General features: G+C 41.3%; 1 protein-coding gene and 1 long non-coding RNA gene across 19 annotated transcripts in view; one reads left to right on the top strand and one right to left on the bottom strand.

The window, feature by feature from the left end:
* TRERF1 (transcriptional regulating factor 1) overlaps positions 1-22,462 on the top strand; it is a 100,986-nt gene that overhangs the window by 42,565 nt on the left and 35,959 nt on the right. For 3 of the 16 annotated variants that reach the window (XM_064414352.1, XM_064414351.1, XM_064414350.1), the window contains one exon: positions 8,100-8,164. The exons of 12 other annotated variants lie outside the window; for them this stretch is intronic. The gene's annotated coding sequence lies outside the window, so the exon portion shown is untranslated. Of the gene's footprint in view, positions 1-2,446; positions 2,468-8,099; positions 8,165-22,462 lie in introns of those variants that run through there. One more of the 16 variants, XM_064414354.1, reaches the window with a different exon arrangement.
* Positions 11,781-18,405, bottom strand: LOC135297126 (uncharacterized). Of its 3 annotated transcripts, none has more exons than XR_010359186.1 (5): positions 17,750-18,405; positions 15,098-15,179; positions 14,963-14,991; positions 14,689-14,817; positions 11,781-13,184 (listed from the first exon to the last, which is right to left on the bottom strand). It is a non-coding gene; the product is annotated as an uncharacterized LOC135297126 (long non-coding RNA). The 3 variants fall into 3 exon arrangements; XR_010359187.1 differs by lacking the exon at positions 17,750-18,405 and adding an exon at positions 15,778-15,938; XR_010359188.1 differs by lacking the exon at positions 17,750-18,405 and adding an exon at positions 15,262-15,367.

Here is a 22,462-nt window from a genome sequence, read left to right as displayed (position 1 = left end):
GGCTGGTAAGGTTTTCTTGGTTTGTTGTTTCTTTCTCTCTTTGGCAAATCTGCTGGGTTTTGATTTGTGACTCAGAAGGGAGAAAACAGAATTTAAGTCCTGCGCACCAATCCATGTGGAGAGTGGCTTCTGTAGCTAGATTACAGGGAGACTTGAGGGGCTTTGGGGTCTTTTATTTAGTAGTTGAGGATGTGGGGATTTTTGGTGTGTTTCTTTGAGGAATATTAAAGGAGTCACATAAGTCAAGTTTTGGGTGCAGGTATCCTGCTGGAGAAGAGAAGGGGACAAGCAGAATAGAGAGGAAAATGAAATTTCTATCAAGGGTTTTATTCAATTTTTGTTTGATCTTATGGGAAATAGGGGAATTTGCACAGGAGAGAGCTTCCATCATTAGGCTGGTTTTCCAGATTCACTCTGTATCAGTAGCAGCAGGTTATTTTTCTTTTCCTGGTGATTCTTTGTTCATCCATATAAAATAAATCTATGTTAATCTAATTTCAAATAGAGAGGGGTTTCCATGTCTGTGTCAAACCTCTGGCACACTTTTTGCAATGTGTTGCCATGTGTTTCACAGGGAGAGAGAGTTCAACACTAGTTGAGTTGCCTGCCTGCCTCTGGATGTGTCTCTTTGGGTTGGAGTAAGGGATATAGGGTAGAGCTGTGCAACACGGCAGCACCCGGGCAGTGGACCCAAGGTGGAAATTCCATATTATTCACAGGGTTGAAAATAAAATTCATACATGCAATTTAGAAGGAAAGGAATTGCACATCTTGCTTGGCCCGACAGTAGCAATGCTTGTGTGGAAGACTCTCTTTGGAGATATAGTATATATTAATATATCCTATATTGTGTTGGTGGGGAAGTCTTTGATGGAGAAGGAGGTTTTGTGTTTTGATGACAATCCAATGTTCTTGTTGCTTTTGTGATGTTACAGCAGAGCTCTGTTTCACTGAATATGGGAAGCTCCCTGAGGATGGTGGAGAAAATGCCACTGCCTTCACTTCTGACACATATTATGTGTGAATTATTTATGGTACTTCATTGCAAATGGAGTGTTCTGTAGTATATTTGTAAATAATGAATTCTTTATGATGGGACATCTGTGTCTGTGGATCCTGTGTCATGGAACTAGTTTTCTAAATACACTTTATTATAAGATATCGATCCCTTTTCCCAGGCTGTCCTGTAATAAAGTATCTTTGTATTCGTGCTATATGTTATCTATTCTGACTCCTAAATGATATACGGATAGATGTATATGTAGAAGTTTGTTGCTTGTCAGTTGATATGGTGTTAAGTTCACTTTATATTTAGGAGGTACCTTTATAAATAAAGTCTGGTTTTTGTGTTCTGTAAAATGTAGTTAGTGAAAGACTTTTGTACCTCATAAATTAAGTTTGCTTCTTCTAACTTTCCTAAAGATAACATATTTTGTAAGATAGTACTAATTTACAAAAAAATATTACTTTGTTAATTAATAAGAACTACTTTCTGGTTATGCCAGTACTTTGTGGGAGTAATGAAAATGCAAAGTACAGTGCACAGTTCTGAATGGTGAAATAAGAAATGAATACCTGTTTGGCCCAGTACGTGACTTTGGAGATAACATTTTCCCTTGCTTTTCTGTGCTGCCACGCTGGGGGACTTGAGATTCATCAGCAGTGTGTGGCTGAAGGACTTGGCATTGCCTGTGCTGACCAACTGACTTGTGCAGCTCTCTGCTGGACCAAGCCAGTGAAAAGATCCCATCTGGGAAAATAGTTTTCCACAAGGGAAAGGCCAGTTTGTCAGCAGCCTCTTTCAGTAACCTGGTTTTCTGTGGTGCACAGTTGGATTGGGCTATCTCATGAAGGGGCAGCTGCCTGGAGTCAAGGCTGGGAGCTCTGCAGGGCAGATGTGCAGCAAGGCCCTGGGCTGGGTAGGACGATGGCTGTGCATGGTCAGCATGGTGTGGAAGCGTGTTTGGAGTGAGTGCAAATGGAACAGCTCCATTACCATCTTGCCCACATCTGCTGAGCCAGCGTGATCTGCTGGTTACAGTGCCACATGGACGAGAAACGTGTAAAGAGGGGAAAATGCTTTAGTTTTGGGATGCTAAAAAAATAAAGGAATACTGTATTTTCAACTGCCAAAAAGGATGGGGAGTCTTCCATTAAATTATCTTCTGCATACCCTCCCTTGGTGCGAGCCTGGTCCCTCCAGGACCTGTCCTCTCCTTGTGCCCCCATTACTTCTCTTCCCCTTCTTCTCTCTGCCCCGTAATTACTCTCAGGAACTCAGTACCGGTGACCAGTTTTGCAGCTATATGCTGTTGTAAGCCTTCTGAATTCCCTCAAAAGGAGAAGTTATCGCTGGGTGCCTGCCTGGCCCCGTGCACTGCTGCTGTTGCTTAGCAGCCGCGGGAGGCACAGGGGAGGAGCGGCTCGGCCCTCCCTGCATCATCTGCGGGGACACAGGAGAGCACAGGTATCACTGGGCAGCTCTGTTAGCATCTTGCTTTCTGCCTCTCCTGCATGCTCACACACTCCCTCGCCTGCCTCTGCTCAGCACCTTCTCACCAGCTGGGCAGTGGAGTCTCCTGCATTCAAGCAAGCCTCACTGCTTGCAGGCTCACCCTGAAAGAGGCAGCAAAACCATCCCAGGCCTTGGTCCAGAGCATTGTGAATGTGATGCAAAGATGTTTTACCACCTCTTGAAAGAGTGGCCTTGGTTAGGTGCTTCAGCTCACAAGATCATGGTTTTGCACACTAACCTCTTAAGTTTTCCATTTTTAGTTGGAGGTTGCTCATCACTTCTCAGCACTTTTGCTTGCAGGCTCTGACAGAGTTCTGCTCAGTGTTCCTGCGTTACCTTGGAGAAATCTCCAGCTTTCAGCCGAAAGTTGTGGCCTCTTTTGGTAGTAAAGAACACCAGCCCCTGCCTCGGCCGCACTGCTGCTAGGTGGTCGAGGTCTTGGGTAGAGGATGGGCTGTGACTGGGGAGGCTGAGGTGTGCTGGATTACTTGAGATTGCCTCAGGGAAAAAAAATTCCCTGAAAACACAGCAGGTAGACAAAAATTATGGTGTCTGTTCAACTGCCATGGCAGTTTTGTAGTACTTTAGGGCTGGAGGCACAGGTCTTTGAAAAAGTATGGGTACTGAGTTGTCATTTGTAGAACTTCAGCTTTGTTCCAGAGGGGTTTCTGTAAACCTAACCAGAGAAGAAAGAAGAGTGCCTCAAACGCCTGATATATCCAATTAACCAGCTCACTGCATATCTTGCCCTGGTTGTAAATGTCAAGGTAATGTACTGTTTGGGAGCAGAGGCTGTCTCAAAGCTGTGAAGTGTCCACTGCAGTGAGATCCTTCCTTGCTTATTTCTTCTTTAGAACATTTATTTCTGATGGGCATCTCAGATTTTAGAGATGTGAATGATGCAAACAGAGTGGCTGTTGGCTGTAACAGTCACACATCAGCCAGTTTGGTGTGTCATCCTTTTCATTTTAATGCAGATTCCTAGATAGCCACAAATCTAGAGATGGAGGAACAAGCACATGATTTATATGAAGAAATATAGTAGCGCTTGAATTTTCTTTTTATAAGGCTAATTGTGTTAATTTGCTTGAGACACAATTATCTCAATGGGATTGATTTGTTTAATTAACTCGGGATGCCTGCAGGTGAAATAGTGAGTATAAATAGAAGGACAGTGGGGAATGCATCACTAATGTTTGTATTGCAGAAGGATTGACTCATATGTAAATGAAGTGCTGCAAGCCTGCCAGGCTAACCTAGTTCTGGGGTGGTTTCTAGATATAAAAAAAAAATCTCATGCTGTCATGCTTAACCCAGGGCTCGTACACTCAGGAATAAGTTGGTGAGGAGTGTATGCTGTAGTACTAAGGATGAACATACTTGCTCCTGTTGGAAATGCCTCGTGTAGGAGCACTTCCCTGAACACTACTGGAGGATGGGGGCTGAAGGACGTGGTTTGTGCCAGACCACTGTGACGGCACTGCCCTGATGCAACCCAGCACCTTCTCCAGTGTGTCAGTCCTCTCTGGTGAGAAATCAGAGCAGTTTCTTGTTCCAAACATTGCACAGGCCACTTCTGAGCAGAGCACACAAGTACCCTACATGTAGCATTCCTGGGATGAAAGCCTTGTGGCAAAGCTTTACGTGTTCTCCTGCTCCCAGATTCCTCTGCCTTACTGTGTGGACATACCACTCTGCAGAGGATTAGGTGTCTTAATAGACCAGTTCTGCAACCTGTGTGCGTGTCCTTTGCCTGCTGCTTGCCAGGGCCGTATCCGACACTCTTACAGTGACCCTTGTTCTAAGGGACATGGTTGTGTTCAAGGCCCAAAGGGGAAATTCTTTGTCTTTTCTGTCAGTTTGGTCCTGTACCGTAAAAATCTTAATTCCTACAAATATAGAGGACAGATTGGTATTTCTGATCTTTTCCCTACCTAAAGTAGATTACTAGTTTTCGTAAAATTCTAGTCTTTCTCTGAATCTTTCAGAGATCTTCATCGTAGCTTGTGACAAAGTATTATTGAGTATAATTGAATTGAATGTTGAATGTAAACAAAATAAAACTAGATCAACAGAGCACTGCCACAGAACCAACCAACTAAAAAAAACACGTTTCTTTTTAGCAGCTCTAAATGTATTGCTGTTTTAAAAATGCCTTTGCTTCTGCATGACAAGAGCATATAGGAGCACAGTTGTCTTTACCACAATTCCTTTTTTTTATATCCTCAATAGTTTATCCATCTCCCATTAGTGTGGTTGCTTCAAGCTTCTCCATTTCCTTCTCTACAGAAATCTGTCTTTGTTCCAAATTATTCTTGTCCCCATTTTCTGAGGCTTTTACTACATCTGCTATCTCAAGAAGAGATCAGATGATAAGAGCTGAACACAGCACTCTGATGGAGAACACACTTCTGATTTATGCTGTGGCACAACAGTCTTGTACATTTTATCCTTTAGATAATCATGTGAATGCTTTCGTCTTGAAAATGGAAAAAAAAAATATGTTTCTGAGTTGTATCCTTGTATATCTAGCAGTGTGTTTCCTTTATTTGTAAACACTTGATTCAAATATTGAGTTACTCCAGAACTGTTAAACCCAACAATCAGTTTTGAGTGCTTCACATTTTTCATTTAAATGCACTTTGCTTTTTATTGATCTGCAGTGGATTTAATTTGCCCCTTGGTCTGGCCTTGCATGGTTCATCTAGAATTCTTTCTAGTCTTCTCTGGTTTTGAACAACTGTACGTTTTGTCATCTGTGAGATTTCAGCTGTTCAGCTTTTTGGTGGGGAGGGGAGAGAAGGTGTTGCCTTCCTGTTTTTCAGTTCATTCAAGAGTATATGATACACTGCTATCCTTCTTTAGAGCTGAGGGCATCCCTCCCTTGACCCTTTTTTGGAAAGCTGTTTGTTTTGTTCTCATGCATTTTCTATGTCTCTCTGCTGCTTTCAAATCTACATGCATGCTCTCTCTAATAAACTTCAATTTTCTTAGTAACATAAAAGGATGTTTTCAAATACTGTTTCAAGTGCAATTCCCAGCCTCTTTGAATCCATACTTAGGATAACAAGCCAAAAGTACAAATTAACAGCAAGGAGAAAAGTATGGAAGTGTTTATCTGTTGGAGAAATTTGGCTTGGAAAATTTTATTTTGTCAGAAATATTGAGCTGTGTGCATCAAGTCTATAGCTCTTCCACCTTCAGGACACTCTTGCTCCAGCCTTTGTCTTGTTTTTTGTTACATCCTAAATCTTTACGTAGGCTCATTTTGTTTTGAATTCAGAGAACTCTTTCTGTCTTACTGTCACTTGAAATTGTCCTGCTTTATTATTTTCTACCTGAAGGAGAACTGTGGTGGGGGTTTTCTGGGTGTTGGGGTGGGGAGAGTGCTGTTTGATTTTTGTACCAAGTCCCCCAGCTTTTCCTTCCCTGCCTTGTTCCATACATACCACTCAAAGCCATGACATCTCTCTGTGTTTTAAGTGTCTTACAAAAATATTGGAACCCTCAAGAAGTGCCACACTTCTTCCATCTTGCCAGCAACCCACCGAGTGCTGTTACTCTGTGTCAAGGTAGAGACCTCGATCCTTGCGGTGTTTAAGGCAGATGCTGTTTTGCCCTGGCTTGCAAATGTGTGTTTCTGTCCTGCCTGTTGTGTGAGGTTTGCCAGGCTTTTGACTAGAACTAAGTTTACCCAGTAATGCCAGTTTATCTTTTTCAAGTTGACACTATAAAGGCAAGTGGTGGGGAGCCTTAGTAACTCACATGACTGATCTGCCAGCATCTGTGGTTGTGAGCAGGGGTTTGGTTCCCTTTCGGCTGTTCTGTTTGGGTTAGGGTAAGATGGCAGTATCTGAGGATGATTTGACATCTGTTGAAGGAAACATTACAAAGAAACTTCCCTAACGTTTCTCTGAAGCTCAGGAGTTAAGGAATAACAGCTCTTCTCCCCAGGACACAGTTTCTGACCCAGTTATGTAGATTTCACTTTCAGGGCTTCATTGACGTAAATGAATTTTGGTTCTGCTTTAAAACCACTGCAAGAAAATGTCTTTGTGTAAGTTTCAGTTTATATTTGGTTTTTTTAATCTGTTACACCATTGAAGTATTAAATAACTTAATACTGCAAGAGCTTATTCTTTCCAGTCCATGGCTTTCCCCTGAGGAAAAAGTAAATATGCCTCCTCAGAGACACTGAAAATGATGCTGCACAGATGTGCAGGGACGCACATGCACATCTGTACACCCAAGCAGCACCGCGAGCTCCATCCTGGAAGCTTGTAGTGTGAGGGGGTAAGGTTGTGGAGGAGGCACAGTAAGCTGATCTGACTGGAAACTAAACTGAATTTCATTTCAGAAATCATGGAAGTATGATGCTTTTACCATGATTTTACTTATGTGTTCAACAATATTTTTCCATTGCATGTTATTTCTAAATTACTGATTACTTGTGTGGAGAATTTGCAGTGTGTTTTTCTTCAAAATTGCAAGGAAGTTTCTTCCAAACTGCAGGATAGTGAACTAAAGCATTTCTAGGCATTTTGTTCCTGTCTATGACTTGAATCAGGAAAACACATCAATGTGATTGGTGCATTTAATGGCCTCTCAGGTTTCTTAAAGTTAGGTTCAGAAACTTGCACGATAGATTGTGGTAGATTACTGTTGACCAGGTAAAGAAAACTGATTGTGAAGGACATGTCAGGCAATTCAGAGGAAGTTAAATTCAAATGGAAATCATTATTTCTCTTGAGCTGGATATTTACAGGAATGCAAACTGTGTAGTGAAGCTGGGTGGAGAGCACAGGTTGCATCTGCTGCAGGAACTGCTTGGGGTAAGGCAGTATTGGTGTGAAAAATAGCAAGGGGGCCTGGACATGGACTGTGTTGATTCAAATTCTGGGTTTATTTTTAAAAAGTCCTCCAGGATGGTGTTGTGAAACTGTGAAGAGCCATCAGAAATATAATGAAAAACTAGGAGAGACATCAGGTAAAAAAAAAAAAAGAGAACAAGGACAATTTGGAAAAGGTTCAAGGTTTTTGATACGACAAAGGCTATATGTTGCTGCTCTTGAAGTATGCCATGCAAAGACCCAACTGTCTCTTCACTGCAGGAATGCCTTTCTTTTCTCTGTGGTATTTTAGAAAGCCACATCTTCAAGTAAAATTGAATCTGACTTGCTTTTGTCTTTATATTGTTGACACTGAATTACTTGCTTATTGGATACATGCTTGTCATGCAGACCATCTAAGATGCCACTGAGCGTTGGTAACCTTGAAGGATATTTTCTGTGTGGTTTTAATTATAATACATTCTGAAACAAAAAATGCCTTACTTCCTATTACTTTATAAGATTTAAATATTTTTCCCCTGTTTCCCTCACTGAAGTGCAGAAAATAGGTTGACTGAAAGGCTGACTATCAAATTAAATTTGTTCTTGTTTTAAATAACTTTTCACATTGCATCTCTAGAGATTTTTATCCCTGTATCTGCAGAAATGTCATTTGAAATTCTTCTTCCTGCAAGATTTTACCAGGGCAAAATTTCAAAAATGTATGCATTCATTTCCTTCACCTTCTTTTCCAGTTCTACACCAAGTTGTGCCTCTTCTCCTTTTTTTTGGGTGTCCTTTCCCAGTGCTACTTCCCCAGGTGAGTTTAAGCTTGGGATGCACAGGCATACCTGCTTCCATGAGGCAGCTCTAACACTCCTCTGCACGTGTATGGATTTCTGTTTGCAATAAACCAGCTTGTTTATACCAACTGTGCAAAGCATGGCTGGTGACTGGAGGAGCTTCTTAGCACTACATAATATTCTGTGTGAGGGGAGGTGGTTAGAGTTAGGAATAACTAGTCCATAAAGTAGGACGAAGCTGTTTTAACAGGAAAACTTGCTCTATTTTGCATCTGTTTCTTTTGAGTGATAAGTCAGGGAAAAAAAATAATTATTTTTGCTCTTAATTCTGTGAATTCCTGTAATGTTCAGAAAAGATGTGAGTAGAATTTACAAGATTATTGAAGATTATGCAATGGTCCCATATCTGTGAGCAGTTCAGGGAAAAAAAGTCACTGCTACTTGTACTGTCACTTAAATATGATATGAGAGAGACACTTCCCTCCCCTGCTTCCTGCCTCCTTTTATGTTCTTTGCAATGTGAATATACTAACATCTATTTGAAAGTTATTTTTGACACTTAGGCCTTCTCTTTCACATCTACCTCAGAAGCAATGCTTGCATCTTGGCGGCGTGTGTTTGTTTAATCTAAGGAAGAGCAAAACTTGTTCAGATGACCGCAAAAGCAGAAACAATTGTTTGCCTCAAGATCATGTGCATTTGTTTATCTCACCTTTAAGGTGTTTTGTAATCACTTTTTCCCAGATCCAAAAGATAATGTCCTAGGAGATAACAGCTAATAGATGCAAATACTGTGTGAATTATACTTGCATCTACTTGCATCAGTCACCCTGTGCAACAACAAAGGAAGAAAAAGAAAACAGATAGTGGTCCTTGTTCCGCACTGTGCTGAGGGCCCTTGACTTGCCCTGAGACAAACAAACAAAATGGATGGATACAATAGAGTAGAAATTGCTTTGTTTTTTTTCCACTCTCAGCTCTTCAACGCGTCTGGTTCCGCATAGATGTGATGGAACTGTTGGTTTTGAGTGTTAAATAATATACATACTTATATAAGAACAAGCTCAATCGCTTTTTTGTGGGAGTGGTACAGTGCGTTAGGATTTTTTTTCCAGACACGACAGCAGCTTTAAGGGCTGCTGAGATCCTGGTAAATTGTTTTCCTCCCGATGCTGTCCAGTGGGAAGGGCTCCGTGGAGCACCCGGGGCGTTTGCTGCCGCGCCGGCCCGGTGGCACGCGCGGCGCTTGGGTACGTTCCGTTCACCGATGGAGGCAGTTTGCTGTGGGTGGGCAGCTCGGTGTGTCTGGGGGCTTTCAGCTGCCTGGGTGGGTGGGTTTGGTGTGCTTTAGTGTTAAATACAGTACCAGAGGTGGCTCTCTTGTGGTCCATCTCTAGCATAACAACAGGAAAGTATTGGATCTTTGATATTTGCCTGGCAGAGAGTTTTCCCTCCTCTGTGTTTTCCACCCCTTGCATCTGCCTCATCACAGCCTGCTTTCCTGTAACCTTGTGTTCATTAACAACATGCTGTAGCCCCTCTACAGACGAGATGGTGTCCCTAATACGCTGGTAATGGACAGTTGTAAAAAAGGCTTAACTGAACTTACTGCTGTTGCAGTTTATTTCAAAAGACAGAAGTATCAATAATGGAATGTTCTAAATTGTCCTAAGTTTATGCTTCTGATTGGACCAGCTAATTTCCTTAGACAACTGACTTGTCCTTGCAATCAGTAGAGACAAAGGATCTTTTTTTTAGGGCAGCTCATCAGAAATTTCAGTGCTGAATTTCAGTGCTCTGGTCACATTCTCTTCTAGGAACATATCCTTGTATTTTCTTTTTTTTGTTTTCTCCTTTTTTATGCTGCCTGTAGAGGAAACCTGGAGACATGAGCCAGCCAAGCTGTTGGTGGTATCAGTTGCACAATTGTACCACAGTTATCAGGTAGGGCATCTTTGGAGGGTGACAGTGAAGGAAGGCATGGGTTGGAAGCCATGTTTAAATAGTTTGACCAGTGTAAAGTGGCTTTTACATACTTAAAGGAATGCTACATATTAAAGAAATAAAGATCTGCATTTCTTGCTCTTCTAAATGCAGGCCTTTGTAAATGACAGCAATACAAGATCGTCTCTAGAATCTTCTCTCTGTTAAGAGCAAAATACAGATTGAAACTGCAGTCCTGTAGTCAGATGGGTTGCAGAAAATAACACATATCTCTTACTGATTTCAGTGAAGTGCTCACTAGCTTATGAGCATCTGTATACAGGTTGATCCTTCCTGTGCTGCTGACAAATGCTGCTGATAGGCATTTTCCATGTATTAGAGACTCCTTCAAAGTGTTATGTCAAATGGTAGCTCAAAATGTAGATGGTTCTTTCTTAAGTGAACCAGCAAGCCAGGGAGGGGAGTGTCTTTTGAGAGAGCATGCAAGTGTTCAACACAACCTTGTCAGTTTGAAAAGATGGAAAATTCTTTGATCTGGCAGAATTTGGAAAAGTGCTGTTAAACCAGGCAAAATTCATTTTGTTTCCATTTTAAAAATCAGATTAGAAATGGCTGTAGGAATTTTCCTCTGTGATACTCTATTTTGAATAAAAGCATAACAATTTGGACAAGGCTGCTGGATGAGGTCCTCTGTGAAGGGGAAACTGGGAGAAATAATGTGGGCTGAGCCTGTGTGAGCCCTTTTAGTGAGCAGGCAGATCTGCTGTTCACTACTGGGGTTGGTTGTTTCTGGCTGCAAACTGTGAACTGAGGGGTAGAAGGGTGAGGGTGGTGTCACTCCAGCCTGGGCTGTTGAGTAGTGCCACCTGTGAGGGGCTGCACCTCAGCCCTGTCACCCAAAAGGGTTGTGGTGACAAAGTTGAGTTGGTGGCTTGACCACGTGAGGTCAGTCCTTGGTGAACCTGCCCTGGTTTCAGGGAGACATTTCAGCCATTTTTGGGGGGAATTTAGTTGCATGTTGCCTGCTTGTGTGCACTAGTTTCTGCCACATAAGGATTTTGTGGGAGAAACCACAGAGGTTTCCTTACACTTCCTTTCACCTCCCTGTGTGCTGCTGCTGCTGCAAATAGTGCAAAAGGGGTGCCTGGGCAGACCCCAACTTTGCCTCTTAGAACTGTTCTTCAGCCTGATTGAAGTCAGTAAATGTGATCTTTCTGAGCAGAAAAGACATTTTTATCTCTAGTGGTCACTTCTTGTTTTGGGAGTGGAGAGAATGGGTTCAACTTTGTATTTTTGTGGAATGTAGATTTAAATGATTATTAAAATGAGATCTTAGGAGAAAGTGTTTATATATTTATAGGGGAGAAAAGAACTTTGTTAGATAGTTCTTTGAGGTAAATGTACTTGTCAGAGAATTTATTATTTTAGTCCTGTGGTCTTTCTAAATGCATTTGACATGATCGTTATTCACTTGTACCATTTGTTTCCTGTCTCATTATATAAGTTAGCAAACCACTCTAGGGTTGCCTTTACTTTTATTTGCATTAGAAACTGCACCATAAAAAATGTTCTCATTGGGCTGCCTGCTGCTGAGCCAAGAGCTGTAAATAAAGTGGTTTCTAATTGAAATCCAGGAGAACCACAGAACCATCATAATTAATGTACCCTCTGGTTTTTCTCTCTCTTTTTTTTAATATTACCACATATCTTTTCTTATAAAGTGAACAAAGCTTCTCTTCTTCTAGCTACCCTCAACTTGAAATAGTCACTTCTTGCTGTTAGTGTTTCCCTACACTTTTCTGGATAAATGAATTCTTGAGGCTGTTTTGTTATTTAATTTTTTTATTATTTTTAAAGTTTTTTAGTTACAGAATTTACTTATCAAGAAGAACAGTTTGGGACAAGAGTAAGGAAAAAAAATATTTTGTGGTTAAGCTTGGTGTGAGCATGTTGTGATCTATGGGCAGATATTCCTGAGAAGTGTTTTTCTGCTTTTGACTGGGAGGGTGGGCACATGTTGCCACTCATGTTTTAATGGAATACTCCATCTGCTGTCAAGCCAAGTCTCTTTCTGAACATGAAAGTTTTGTACCAAATGCAACATCAAATCCAGATAAAAGTAGTGGGGTGTTTGCTTCAACACTCTGGAAATGTTAAAACCCAATGTGTCTAAGAGGGTGGGCAAATCCAGATCATCTTGTCTATCTGGTTCTTTGCTTATTTTAAAATGGCAAATACTTGTCATTCCAGTTGGTTTTTAATTTGAAACATATAGGCAGGTATTCTTTTGATCTGTAAATGGCTGTTTTGTTGGGGATTTTTTTAGTTAACTAGTTTGGTATTATCTGCTTTATTCGTAGAGTTCTCATCACAGATTACCTAATGTGCTGGATTCCTGTCTCTTGTGCTGCATGTTATTTTTACCCTCTTTGCAAAGGCTGGTGCTATGCCACCAAAGAGATATTTTTTTTCCTTCCAATGTTAAGGAGATGTAGCAAGTCTGTCATCCATTAAGGTTCAGAATCCATAATACTCATGCATTTTGCTCTAATCATCTGCAGCGTAATTTTTATATTTTTTTATTCTGCATATTGACAGAGTAATTTTTTGTTCAGATATGACAGCCATGAATCATTCAGCAAGTTACTTGATTCACATGGATGTTGATTTTTTTTTAAAGCACCTTGTGGGGATGACAAGAACTCTTTTCTTGCTGCTTCACCAGATTTAGGAGTGGGAACTGTGAGGGTCTTTGCTTACCTTGCTTATTAGAAGCAAAACAGATGATAACAGCCCTGTGAGCCTAGAACTGGTTGTCTGTGGTGGTCCTTTAGGCACTGGGATGGAGTCAAAATCATGAATTATGTTAGGATTTCCCATCTTAGCTAAAGTCTTTCAGTTTAGGACCTTACAAAAGACACAAACTCTCTGGAAATTGTGTCATTCTCAAGTCCAGGGCAACTTCCTTCTGATAATAACTGAGGCAGTTTATCCATTTGAGGATATGGCTAAAATTGAAATGGAAATGAACCTACTTGCCAAAGTCTTGCCAAACATTCTATTTTCAGTGAGGATCATCTTGTTGTTAAGAGCCTGTTGAAGATGAGAAATGGAAGTGAGATCTGGAAGAAGTAGGTGATGATGATTTAAAATACAAGAAATTGTTCAGGTAACACAAACCAGAAACTTCTCAGTGGCTCAGTGATCTGTTATGGTGAGTATATAAAGTACACCATTCTTGTGCTTGTGTGAAAGGTCTGTATGTGGGACAGCAGATCAGTGATGTCCACAGAGTTATGGTACCATTCTCATCTCGGGTTGAATGGATTGTGTAACCCCATAAAGATGTAAAAATAGTCATCAGCCACAGACTGCATGAGGAGTGGAATGAAACTGCATGTCTATTACCACTGGAGAAGTTGTACAGACTGCACTCAATATTTATGCTTTGAAAAGGATGGACATCTATGGGAATTGCCAAATCTCCTCTTTCTCACCAGATTCACCATAAACCTTGAATTAGAGAGGTCTAAGGTCTATCCATGTCAAGATTTCATGTTTTAAGTAATCCTGTGTTGTCCAGATAAAATTACTAGTCCTGTATGTTTTACTGTAAGAAATATTTTTCAGTTCAGGACTTCATAGCTCACACAAGTGAATAAATCATCCGAATCTCATGGTCAGGTTTTCCTGACAAGAACAGGTGTATCTATTGGAAATAAGGACATAATCATTTATCAAATGGATCTCAAGACTATGCTGTGTACTTGTACTGTGGTTTGCTGATCAATGTAGAGCATGACCAGCTGCCTCAGCACTGCCTGTGTACAGAGTACCAGAGGGTGTTTTTCTTCTTGCACAAACACAGATTTTCTCCATTCATTGTCAGCTCTTGATGTCTTTGTGGGGAAGGAGAGGACTTCTGGGTTGTGCTCAGGGGTTTTTTTGCCCCTGGTACACCAGGGGCAAAAAGAGAGGAGGCTGGAGCTGGCTGTGGAAGGCACACCAGACCAGCACTCCTCTGTCTTCAACAGCCGTTTGTATTGTGCAAAACCACTGTAATAGTTCTTGAGAAGAAAACATTATCTGTGTGTCAGAAATGCACTGGGGAATAATGGCTCACACTTGCAGGGCTTCAGAAAGTGTCAGAAAAATTTGATAATTCAAGGTCTCTCTGTGAAGGAAGATGACTATGCCATCTCTCTTCTGGAAAAGGGCAGGAGATCTCAAAGGAACAGCGCGTTGCAATTGGTCTGTTAGGACCATTTTAGCTTTGCAGAACTCAGGGAGGATTCTGCAAGAGAGAACTCTGGACTTAATGAGATTGCAATGGAGGCTTTCAGCGGGCAGAGGAATGTCAGTCCATTCTTGAATCTAGATGTGGTGGCATGGCTTAACCTCAGCCAGCAGCTAAGTACTACACACTCCAGTGGGATGGGGAGGAGAATCAGAAAAGGTAAAACCCATGGTTTGAGATAAGAACAGTATAATAATTGAAAGAAAGTAAAATAAAATAATAATAGCCATAAGGAAAGGGGAGATAAAAAGAGAGAGCATGACAAGTATAGCACAGCACAACTGCTCCTCACCCACTTACCCATGCTCAGTCCCTGAGCAGTAATCCTCTCCCCAGTGTGTGTACTGATGTTCTGTGCTATGGAATATCCCTTTGGCCAGTTCAGGTCAGCTGTCCTGGCTGTGCTCCCTGCCAGCTTCTTGTGCACCTCTGCGCTTGCAAAGCATGTAAAAATTGAAAAGTCCTTGACTAAGAGTGAGCACTCCTTAGCAACAACTAAAACATGAGGGATGATATTCCCTCTCATCCTAAATCCAAAACACAGCACTGTATCAGCTACCAGAAAGAAAATTACCTCTATCCCAGTGGAAATCAGGCCACTGGCTAATGTAGAAAATGGAGAGAGATGCAGCATTTGACATAGCTAGGCATTGCTGGGAAATATACCAGTAGGATGAGACTGCATAAACTGATCTGGGTCCTGCATTACCAGAGACATTAGTGCAGGGAAAGATGAGGTAAAGAATGGCTTAAGATTTTTCTCTGAAATGGTCTTCTTCCAAGGCAATGCCCTGTAAAAACCGAAAATAAAAATTTTAGATTGTTGATACTGGGGTTCTCAATATTTAAAAAAAAAATTAAAATTAGGCTTACTGAAACTCTTAACTCTTTTCAAAGGTTTAGAATTTCATGCTGTTGTTATCTGGTACAGCAGCTGATACAGACTTTTCTTGTAGCCTGAATTTGCAGTCCAGAAATGCTAAGAATATGACAGAAACAGTACTCTTGATTATCTTTTGTCTTGTGCAGTTACTGTTTTTCCAGAAGGCTTGTCTTCAAATCTCCCATAAGGACAATTGGATTTAATTTATTTTTTTTTATGTAGGACCATTGCCTATTAAAAAAATAAAACATTGTTTTGTACAAGCCAAAATCATATTACTGTTGTTCTAGACTGATTCTTGGCATCTGAAGGAAAACAAATCTTTGTGCATTAGGTATTCAGAGGCAACTTTAAATCATATGTGCAGTGCCTTCATTATATGTTATCCATTTTTATTGTCTTTTAACTGAAGAACAGCAATAAGAATTCTGCATTGCAGGATAAATGAACAAATGTAAGGTTGTTCATACACAGGAGAAAATATTTTAATAGCCTTGTAACCCTACCTGGGAGGTCTCTGCTTGGAATCTTTATCAGATGAAGCTGCTGTTGAGCACCTACTGAACCCTCATGCAGGTTGGTGCTTTCCTACTTTGGGTGCAGTTTTGGGGAAGGCTGTTTGGGATGCCCTGGTGCTGGGCAAGTTTTGCAGCCCGCACCTAAAGTCAAGGCCATGAGGTTTGGCCAGGAGGAGTAATGGTGTTTCCCTAGCAAGAGTGCAGGGTGTGCCATTGGAGCTAAGTGCAGGCAAACCAGGTCAAGGCTCAGCATCTCTTCAGGACCTGCAGGCCACCCAGTGGTGGCACAGCCTTCCCTCTCACCGTGTGCCTCCGTGCTTTCAGGGTGGGAATGGGTGTCACCACGGCAGGGATTCTCAGGAGCCCTGCTATACCTTGCCTTGTATCTGGCTGTGTGGAAGCTTCGGGGAGACCTCAAAGCTGCTTATTCTGTGTGAGAGAAGCTGAAGCACTGCCTGCTGAGGTCTGGCTGGTGTTGTCTGAGCTGCTTTTGCCTCTGATTTGATCAGCACACTTCAATGTCTCTCACCTTCCATCTCTACTGAAGTTGTTTTTAACCTCCTCTTTTAGCTTTTTTTAAATCAACTCACAATCCATCCCCACTCCCATTCTACAGCTCCTGGTTATGTTATCTGCTATTGGCAGTGATGAGAGTTGTTGAAATGGAATTTTTGGTTGAATTTTTTAGTCATAAAGTCCACAGTCAGAACTAAAAATGCCTGAGGTCCATGGCATTACATCTCCATCCTCTGCTTGTAGCCACTGTTACTTGGGCAGCTCCCAAGGGTGCTTCAGTGGGGAACATCCCTGCTGCTCAGAGTCACAAATTAGTCACCAGTCAGATGTCTTGAGTAGATAATCCAGAGGTTTGAATCTGCTATAAATGAAAAGTGAAGAGAAGGGAAACCACGACCATGTGTGTCAGCATCACCATCTTCTTTCCAGAATCCTGTGATAAATCTGATAACACTGTTCTGAGAATTGCTTGCCTACTAATTATTGGAAAAGCATTACCTTTTCTTTGTGTCTGTAATTAGCATTTCAGCTTGAGTATAAGGCCTGATGAAAAATGAGTCTGGTATGCCATAGGTTCAGTAAATCATGAAAACCTGAAGTCTGTGTTTGCTTACTTTCTTTCTCCATAAAGCAAACAAAAAATAAAACTTGAGCTGATCTCTGAGTAGAAATGGTGTCAGAAATGATGTGGTCTAAAGGAGGAGGTTGGTTTTATTTCTACATTTCCTCATCGGGTGGCTCACAGTACATGTAAACAATGCAATAAATAAATAGTCCAAGTCCAGTCTTAGCTAAGATAACCATGAAAAATCTGTTTATGTGTTCCTAAATCAGAAGACAGAAATGCATCTCCTACAAACTGATAGGAGCATTATAGATTAAGTCTTTAAAAGCATGATCCAGAGCAGCCAAGATTTCCAGATAGCACACTCTGAAACTTAATATCCATGTAAAACAGTTGATAATAAATGTTGATGTACAAATATTGTATGTCCATTGAGATAAGTCTTTTAGGGACAGAGAACAGACTGAAAATTTAAGGAAGGCTCTGTGAAGTGGTGCTGAGGTTCTGTCTGCTGTGCTGGCTTGTGGGGTTTGATATGCAGAACTTGGTACGTGGCCATCTGAGCAACAGCATGTCTGAATGCAAGACTTCTCTGAACAGGATTTGTGCTAATCGTGTTATCTGGTTTGTTTAGAGATAGGAGCTTGCTCTGGAGGTGTTGGAGGTCTTCTGCAGACTATTTGGAGAGATAATTCATAGAGGTTTCTCTAAATGACAGCAGATGGGAAATCACAGAATTTAGCTCTAGTCTGATGTCGCAAGGAGAGACAAACCAGTGGACAGACTGTGGAAGGTTATTCCAGAGAGGAAACCTCAATGGCTTAAGTAAACAGGACTTGAGAATATGTCCACTGCTACCTCCTAGCAACCAAAACTTACGAGGTTCAGTTGGCACAGATCCACTTGCTTGGAGGATGATTATCTGTAATTCATGCTGGATTCAGGTCATTGTGACCTCAGACAAAACTGGGACATGAAATCAGATGTTATTCTCTGGCTCCTCTTGTAGAGCCCCCAGTTCCTTCACCTTCATGCAAAACACTGTGCCAGGGTGCCACTGGGATTATGGGGAGATGTGGGCAGAGCCTGTTGGCTCTTGCATTGTCTGGGACAATAATTCAAGCTCTATCTGTGATAGAGCTGGAAATGGTATGAGTAGGTCAGGCATACATTGCTTTCAGTTGGAGACGTGGTGCTTGGTAACATTTCAGTAATCCTGAAAGATTTCTTGGTCAGTTGGTGAAAAAGAGATGACAAGCAAGTTTATCATAATTATCAAAGTGTTTCCTACTTAAAATTCACAAGAAAAGATGCTGTGGTAGTGTATTGTGCCTGCCACAGAGAAGGTTTCTTCCCCGGTGCTTGTTTAGGCACTCACTGGAAACTCCTTCTTCCTGTTGTACTAAGAAACAAGATGGCATTTTGATAGAAAACAAAGCTTTAGCTGTTAAATTATTTAAAAGACCGTTTTCTTTCTTGCTCTTCTGTTCTTCGTCTCACCTCTTGACCACCCCCCGCCCCAAGTTGTTCAGAAAATAAAACCCAAAACCAACCTAAATAAACAACCTCCCTCCCACCAAATAATTATCTTCAGCCTTCCCAGGAAGGGAGGCATTACTCTCATCTGTGGAGGTTTGTTTATATTTCTCTCAAGCGTTAAGCAGGATGAACTTGCTTCTTGCAGAATGATACGTGTTTACTTTGTCACTTCTGTATCAATAAAGCACCTCTTTAAGGTTTTCTGCCTGCTGTGGTAAGAGCTGGCAAGCTGTAGAGAGTGTTGTGCAGCTGGACCTGCATTTAGTGTGGGCAGCACCTTGAAGGTGAAGTTACAGGGCTGGGAGCATGCCTGCTCCAAAACTGAGGTCTTCTTTGGAAAGGAATCATGGAAGCCAGTACTCAAAGCTTCAGAAGCTGCCTGTCTGGACCTGGAGGATGAATGGGTGAAATGGAATGGCTGTAGCTTAGCTGCGAGACTTTTCTGGGAGCATTGTTGTTAGTGTTGTGAGTATTAAATGCAAAATGTCAATTTGTTACAAAAAAGTATCCATAAATTGTGCCTAGCCCTTCTTCCTTGCTGGCTGGCTGAGGGCGCTGAGGCATTAAAAAGCACTGCCCTTTCCCCTCTTCCGTGCTACTTCTGGTTATGTGGAATACTCGGAAAGGAAACTGAGGATTGGCAAATAGTACCCACCCTACAGGAAAGCCTGTGTTAAGGAGAAGGTTACTACAGGGATGGCTAAGAGCTTTTAATGTAATGAAGAAGAAAATAGTCAGTGGAGCTAATACATGTGGGGAATAAATTCTTCATAAAAAGTTGAGAAATGTTCTTCTGAAAATGGTAAAAGTAATTGTAAAAGCTGAATGGTGTGGCATTTAATTATGTAAGGAACGAAAAAGGCTAAAAAAAAATAACCTGGTATATCAGAAAGCAATTTAAAATATAAGCTAGGGAAAATGGAATATTTCTGTCACAGTAAGATGAATTCCACCACTGGCTGCATTGATTTAATGTCTCAAGTTTTGTTCCAAACAGATCTGTAACTGGAGGGGAATGGGGGTGTGGGAAAGGCATATTTTTGTTCCCTCAGCTTCCCAAGCCAGCCCATTCCCCTTCTCAGCAAGAATGGTGAGAAAGATATGGATAAAAATACAAACAGGATTTAAGAATTTAATTAGCTCTGATGGTCATCCAATCTCCAGTTGTCTGGTAATTGTCTCTTTCAAAGGGATCATTTGAAGCAGAGCTTCATATGCTTTGTGAATGTCAGTAAACTAAGCTTGTTAGTGTACAGTGCAAAGGCCAAAGCTGAATTCTTGTGGGTATTTGCAGCCTTTAATAAATAGCACGGCAGTGCCGAGGAGGAATCATTCCTTACACCCACTCACCCTTAAGATGTTTCCCTTCAATTCAGAAATTAATATTCAGTTGAAAAGTTATTATACATTTTGTGTCTTTCAAAATATTCTTGGCAGTGCATAGGAGTCAGTCTGCAGAGGGGTGGGATGGGTTGGTTTTTTTTTTTCCCACCCACCTTCTGCAGGGAAGATCTGGAGCCAAGAAGTAGCTGTTAGACTTTCAGGTTTGTCAGCTTATTTGTTTGAGGTTGGGGGTTTTTTTGTCTCATAGTGCTGTTTCCTGAGCTGTGGAGCTCCTGCTCCGTCTTCTTAGGGCAGGGTTGGCATGTTAGTGAGAGGTCCAAACGTCAGGTTATCAGGCTGTTGACAAGATCTTGCTGTGACGTGTTCCCAACTCTGCCAAACTGGAACAATTAGGGCTAAAGCTCATTATGGGGAGTGCCCACTTAGAAATTTTTTTCTTTTAACGATTGGGGAATTTCTTTGAGGAGAGTGGTTGGTTTGCAGTAATTTTGCGTAGGGAAATGATACTTTGAGGTTTTTTCAAAGAAACAGAGTTGTTTATTGATGTCATTTTTGGCAAAGATTTTGTTTGAACAGTTTTAGTCACCTTATAGTTTTAAGTAAGAGACTGAAATTTTGCAAGAGTGTGGGCTTCAGGTATTAAGAATAACGAAAAGAAGGGCTGGCTGAAATGTGTTGCAGAACTCCTTGTACTGAATGATTGGATGATAAAATGCTGGAGGAAATTGCTTGTAGATAAACGAAAGCCATGCATGGAGGAGGAGGAGGAGGGCAGTCACAGTGCGGTTCTTGCCTGATGAATGCTTCTCCAGGTGTTAACTGCTCTGGAAGAGATATTGTGGTTGTCCTGTAAAAATGGCGGTGAAATGATAGACAAAACAAGTGTCAGTACTTGTTAATGAAATAACAGAAAACAAAATAGAAAGCATGAAAGTGCTGTGTGACATTACATTTTCTGAAAAATCCCTTCACCCGGGAGTTTTCTCTTGGGAAGCTGAGAAGCTTCAGAGAAAAAGGAAAACAATTCTTATCTCATTTGCTTCTCCTCTGTTTAACTCATGTATAATATGTTTGGTGATTGTTTCACTGGTCTCTGGTGTCAGTTGTTTTGGCTCTTTGGCCAATCAGTGTGCCAAGCTGTGTTGAGACTCTGGAAAGAGTAATGAGTTTTCATTATTATCTTTTTAGCATTCTGTAAGTATCTGTATTCTTTAGTATAGTTTAGTATAGTATTCTTTAATATACTATAGTATCATAAAATAATAAATTAGCCTTCTGAGAACATGGAGTTAGATTAATCATTCCTCCCTGCCACAAGGGTCTCTACAAATACAACAATGCTGCTGTGTAAATGTGTGGTGCTCCTCTGTCTTCAAGACCATATGTGGCTGTGGTCCTCCCTGCCTCCCATTTCACCTCCCCCAGTCCACAAAGTGTTGTAAAAGAGAAGAGAAATCCAAAGTATGGGGTGACAAAAAAACACCAGAAGTCCTTGCTCTGGAGGGAGACCTGCGAAAATGATGAATGTCACAAAAAAAAGAGATGGGGAGTGAGCATCTGCTGTCCTTCCAAGGAGGTGAGCAGGAGATGGGCACAGGAGAGCTGTGGAGGGGAAGATGATGGGTTCTGCCGCAGCTCTGGGGCTTCTGTACTACCAGCCACATTGCTTCAGTAAGGAGAGGACAAGAGGTGGTTATGTGGGAGGAGGTACAGAGGAATTTCCTCCTGGATGGGCCAACTGAGCCCTGCTGGAGGAGCTGGATTACATTCTGGCCAGTGCCTGAGAGCAGGCGCTCGCTGCAGCTGCCAGGGCAGGTGCCTCCTGGGTTATGCCTGTGGTGTAAATGCCTCCTTTCATGTGAGCACCTATTTGCTTTGTGTGGTGGGATGAAGCTGACCAGTAGCTCAAGTCAAAGACACTCTAAATATGATCTCATGTTATACTCTATGTGTTATCTAAAGCCTTGAACCCTACGTGTGAAAAACCTACATATTTTGGAATTTGTAGTCTATCTGTGGAATAGTGTTTATCTGTAAGATGCTTTGTTTGTCTAACCCATTTTCTCTGAAAATAAATGTCATGCAGTATTCCTGAAGCATTTCAAAGATGCAGAAATGAGCACATAAAAATAATTATGCATGCATGGAGAATCTTGTCCTTAGAAGAGAATTTGAATTCCTAGAGTTTTCCTAGGAAGGTGCAAGCAAGAGGCTGCACATGGACCTGGGAAAGGGGACAAATTCATGAGGCTGATGATTAAGGGAGGACTTCCAGCATGTGTGGAGAGAGACTGCTGTGATGTAGTTGTGTTAACTGAAGTAATGGTGTATGATTGATGATGATAATTCTGGTACTGGTAACGATTTTGTTGCTGATTTAGCCAGTTGATATTACAGTCTTTGTTGATATTGCTTGTTTAATACACATACTCTGTTGTTGTTCTTATGTTTCCTATCTTACAATGGCTAACTTTTCCCTTTCCTGCTCCAAAACTAATTTTGGACTGTTTGATCATAACCAAACAATTTAGATAAGAAGATGCTCTTTGATACTATGATTTTTTTTTTCCCTTTGGTATATTCTCAGAATAATGTTTTAGATGCTCTGGTCATCTTTGGGAAGTCTGGGTTCCCGATTGTAACACTTGGTTAAGTTCTTAATGATACAGAAGTTAATGCCATTTAAGTGAATCATACAGTCATAGAATC

This window comes from Passer domesticus, chromosome 3 (genome assembly GCF_036417665.1).
Source record: "Passer domesticus isolate bPasDom1 chromosome 3, bPasDom1.hap1, whole genome shotgun sequence".
Classification (NCBI taxonomy): Eukaryota; Metazoa; Chordata; class Aves; order Passeriformes; family Passeridae; genus Passer; species Passer domesticus.
This window is presented reverse-complemented; position numbering and strand designations above follow the sequence as displayed.